The sequence below is a fragment of the Triticum dicoccoides genome, chromosome 5B (genome assembly GCF_002162155.2).
Source record: "Triticum dicoccoides isolate Atlit2015 ecotype Zavitan chromosome 5B, WEW_v2.0, whole genome shotgun sequence".
In the NCBI taxonomy this organism is placed as follows: Eukaryota; Viridiplantae; Streptophyta; class Magnoliopsida; order Poales; family Poaceae; genus Triticum; species Triticum dicoccoides.
Window position 1 is genome coordinate 627,193,056 of NC_041389.1, and position 4,972 is coordinate 627,198,027.

Genomic DNA, 4,972 nt, shown 5'->3' on the forward strand with positions numbered 1-4,972 from the left:
ACAACCGCAGCGGTAGGGTTGCTCAGCCTACCGGCAGGGCGCTCGGCGGTAGCACCCTACCGCCCAGGCCCTTGGCGGTAGGCCGCGCAACCCTACCGCTGCGTTGCTCGATTTTTTGGTCACAGAAGATTGGCATGGGGGGGAGGCATCCTACCGTCGGGCCGGATGGCGGTAGGTCGTGGCCGGCTACCGCCGAATACTATGGCGGTAAGGTTTGGGAATTTATAAAGCCAGCCGCCCGCGCCCACCCCACCACAAACCCTAATCCCCACCCACCCAGCCGCCTTCTTCTTCCTCTCGCCCATTTTCTCATCTCCTCCACTTCCCCACTCTGATCTTCTTCGTTGATTCACGGATTTTGCATATCGAGATGGCTACGGAAAGAGGAAGGCAAGCTCCTCCAATCCCCCAATTACTTTGAGTCAATCATTCTGCTTTCTTATAGCCATATGAGGAACCCTATCTAGTTGATATGATGAACCCTAGAACCTAGATGAATCCTAGAACCCTAGAACCTAGATGAACCCTAGAACCTAGATGAACCCTAGAACCTAGATGAACCCTAGAGCCTAGATGAATCCTAGAACCTAGATGAACCCTAGAACCTAGATGAACCCTAGGTTTAGTCTTTCTTATAGCCACCACCACCACCATATGTATGACTTATTGTGTGAATATTGTAGATATTTGTTTTGCTTGCATTAGAACAAATATTCATGTTTAATTAACTTTATCCAATCAATGCTTATATAAGGAACATGGCGCCACCACCACCACTTGATGAGGACTATGAAGATGAAGACCCACTTGAGGAAGCCATCTGTGCTCAAAGAGTGAGGCTGAGCGAACAGGAGGTGTGCAACCTATGTGACAACTTTCTGCCACGTGCTGAATTGATCGGGGCGCCATTCGTGACCTGTCTGACAACTACCATGGTCGATCGACATGAGATGGTATGTTTTTAGTGTAGAATCCAAGTAATTGTTAATAGTTTAGATAATCCATACTTATTAATTGATATGTTTTTCTTATTCAGAAATTGCCAAAGAGCCTATCTGAGAGTTGTGGCATCGAGGCTGATGAAGAAGGCTATGCTGGAATACGCCTTACCGCAACGGGCCCCGTCACTACTTGTGCGTACGGCGTGGACACAGACGGCCGCACAAATTTAAGCACACATGGGTGGAAGAGCTTCCTCGTTGACAAGAATCTTCATGTTGGACATGCCATCCTTATTACTATCAGGAAGACCACCCGTCAAGGCTTGAAGATGATGATCGTCATTGATATCATCTAAACTATATATGTGTGTGGCTGCTGATGATCTTCATGTTTGATTTCTACCTACTAGATGACTCGTTGCGCCAATGGCGCAAAGGCCGAAAGGGAGCCAAGTATGGTGAGAATATTTAGACACTCAAGTCGAAAACCAAATGTGGCCAACACTCCCGCATCCTCTGCTTGGAAGCTGCCTTTTCTCACCAGATCTAACATAGATACATGATTCTTCAAGAGCAAATTTCAGAGAAAATATAAAGCATGGAAAGCTTTAACATAGATAAATGATTCTTCATTGAGACCATACCAAGATATCTTCATTTAGTTTCTTTGGAAATCTAAAGGTCTAATAGGATGGTACATGTGAGAAGCTGTGAATCCATAACAAAAAACTAAACTAACTTCCAAACAAACATTTCAAGTTTGGAAGCCACAAAGAAGCAGCCCAGATCTCTCGTTGGTACATGTCCTTAATCCTGCATCTACAGCCCATAATTTTTGAACACCTAAATCCACGAAATCCAACCGAAGAAAATCATGACAGAAACATGCATTGTGGCTTACGTCTCCGAGAAGGACTTCTTGGCATTCTTGTGCAGGTTGGACACAGCAATCCTCGCTGCGAGCCCATAATTTCAGTCTTCTTTAATCTCTAACTAAACCAAATAACAAAAGCTTAAGCTTAAGCATCCACACACATAGAAAATGCAAAACAAATCTCACATAAAACTGTCCCTAGTCAGATATAGGGGAAACCAAGGTGAGATGATCATGTTTCTTATAGGAAACAATAACCATAGGTAAATACATACATTATTGTCCTGTCATAAGGTACTTAGTTGTACTTCAAGTGGTACTTGGACATGAAACTAAGCCATTAAAATTTTTGTAACAGAATAGATGATAACACCAATGTAGGCCATGAACAAAAATACAAAGAACATAATCAAGCATAACCCACCTCGACCGAAGCAACGGTTGATCAACAGCAGGAACCTGAACCTCGTGATGCTAGACCATATATCTATGCTTACCCTTTTTAATTCTCCCGCCTAACCTGAAGTAGTTATCTAAACAAAATAGGGAGGCACACTTCAACAAATCAGTTCTTAGTAATTATAGAATGCCCTGTATTAAACGAAGTAAAATCAAGCATGTATGTGCTCTAACTTTCATAACTGCATGAGTAACGAAATAAAAAACCAGAGAGCTGTGGAAGCACTGACCTCGGGCCGTGCTGCCCTTGCGCTCCTGGCTCCGGTACTGCACGACCACGTACGAGTGTATCTTCCCTGCAAGTACAAGTAAAATCAAATATATCTCCATCAGTAGATGAACCCAAACCAAGCCAAGAACATACATGGTGGTGGTGATGAATTCTCTTCCCCGGATTTAACGGAAGGCGTGGGTGCAGTGGAATACTCACCGAGGAAATCGCTGCCCGAGAGGCCCTTGGCATGGACCTGATGCACCTCCAGAAGACCGTGCCCCATTGTATTCTTCTCACGACACTGCACCTCCCTCTCCACTGACCTCTCTTTGTCCCTCCTCTCCTTCCTTCTCTCTCTCTCCTCATCTTCTCTCTCTCCTACACGGACGCCGCCACCTTGGTGACCGTGGGTGGTCCCCCGAAGCCGTGAACGTGGCCTTGACCGCCGATCTCGCAGTGTGCTGCATATATATCCAATTAATTATTCCTTTTAGCACTACTTCATTTTAAACAGGTCTCAATCATGGCTGAAACTTTAACTCCTTTTTCTGATGAGAACATGATGCTCCTTTTAGCATTACTTCATTTTTTAAACAAGTCTCAATCATGGCTGAAACTTTAACTCCTTTTTCTGATGAGAACATGATGCTATCTTGATGTAGATTAATTCACCGTAGCATCTTGTTTTAACTTACAGTTTTTTCTCTAAACATGGAAATCTATACGTACAGAGATACATAACCCTGAAGTGATGATTAAATCAGACTGAATTTTACTAAGTACCTTCTATATAAATAAATGCAATTTTTCCTCTGAACCAAACATCAAACAACACAATAGCAGCCAACCACAAGTTTCATTCAATCAATAGCATGTTTATCGTACCCTCAAGCATAAAGGATTTACCTTGACTACCCAAAGATATCTGAATCTGATAGGAGAATGGATTTGCTCACCTAAGCAGTGGCTGGTGATGGCCTTCGGGTTTGGCGTGCTCCCACAGTGACCATGGTGCCCCTCGACGCGCCTGCTGGTGCTCATGACCCTCCACCCCGACCTCGTGCTGGCTGCCGCTCATCGCTGCCGCTGATGGAGGGCCAATGGGCTTGCAAGGAAATCCAGTGTGAGACCCCTGACCAAATTAGTTGTCATAATTTGGAATTTTTAGAGATAGTGCCACATCACAATATATAAGACGCTCCATGGTCCTTATAATTTTTTCTTGTTTAGCTTCGGTATGCCGCTTTGCTCTGAAGGGAAGTGGGGGGGGGGGTCTATATGGTCTGTGGTGGTAAATTGATAGAAAGAGAAGCAAGAAGCCCATGTTCCCCCAGATCGAGTATATCCTCGTCCTGAAAGGTGTATCCAAGCTTCCACATGTCATGTTTAAGTATGAATCACTTGTTTATTGCGACATGGACCACTGATATCTGAAATATATGAAAAAGAACATCAGGGCCCAAGAAAAAATATGCCCTCGTAAAAGTAAAAGAATGTACCAGTAAAAGAAATGCTCCAGTAGAAGTCCTCTGTTATTTTTAGTGTCAGTACCTCCAACTAACAGAATTACAATAGACGGTAACCCAAAAATATGTCCATCTCCTGAACTTCTTTGTTGAACTGTGGGACTAACACAATGTACACTCTCAAGGAAACGAAAACTTCCCAAACTGAAGAGACTGGACCAAAAAAACCGTAAAGACCGAACGCCCAGGCTTATCCTCGCGTTCTATATAGTATTTATGTTTAATAACCAATTCAGCATCATCCAAGTAAATTGCTAGCATCCAGGTAAGAAAGTGCTCTGAAGCAATGAAAAAACTAACCAATTCAGCATCATCAATGGAAGAATCTTCAGTGGCATACTGATTATCATTAGGCACATCACCCAGATCTTCTTCGTGACTACTATGCCTGCCCTATCAAAGTGCAGTATGAGGACATGGGGCAAAGACGTTATGCACATGGTGTATAATGTTAAAAGTGCATCTTGAGATAACAACATGTGCATTACCATGTAAAGGCGCTCGATTATCTCAATAACCACATTGAACCGATTTGACTGTGATGGATCATTTGGGTCATTTTCTGTTGGATGTACCTGACTCCAAAAAGATGAGACAACATCAATATCAAATATAACAATAATCCAACTGTTCTGCAACAACAAAAAACTAATTAATCTATCTATCACATGTGAAAACAAACACAAGATAGACTGATTAATCCAAAGAACGGGTAAGTGCAGCAGCTGGCAATGTGAACATCAAGGATGATAGATAATACATTAATATTTTCCATATACTGTGAACTACCAACAGGGAATTTTATTAGAAAACGGCTTGTGTCTTGTATAGTGCAAAGTATGTAATTTCATTTTACAGTAGCCACCTCATCAGTTACCCTGAACAGTTTTCTTGAATTTTCCTCAGGTTTTTGCTGCACTTTTGGTGGAAGCGTGTATATGTTTTGAGGCCCTGGAGA

The 4,972-nt window shown here is 42.8% G+C and overlaps 1 long non-coding RNA gene across 1 annotated transcript; it reads right to left on the reverse strand.

Moving 5' to 3' along the window:
* Positions 1 to 1,425: 1,425 nt before the first annotated feature.
* Positions 1,426 to 3,556, reverse strand: LOC119306390. The gene is made up of 6 exons (XR_005148940.1): positions 3,445 to 3,556; positions 2,705 to 2,949; positions 2,505 to 2,570; positions 2,240 to 2,348; positions 1,843 to 1,934; positions 1,426 to 1,754 (listed from the first exon to the last, which is right to left on the reverse strand). It is a non-coding gene; the product is annotated as an uncharacterized LOC119306390 (long non-coding RNA).
* Positions 3,557 to 4,972: the final 1,416 nt, after the last annotated feature.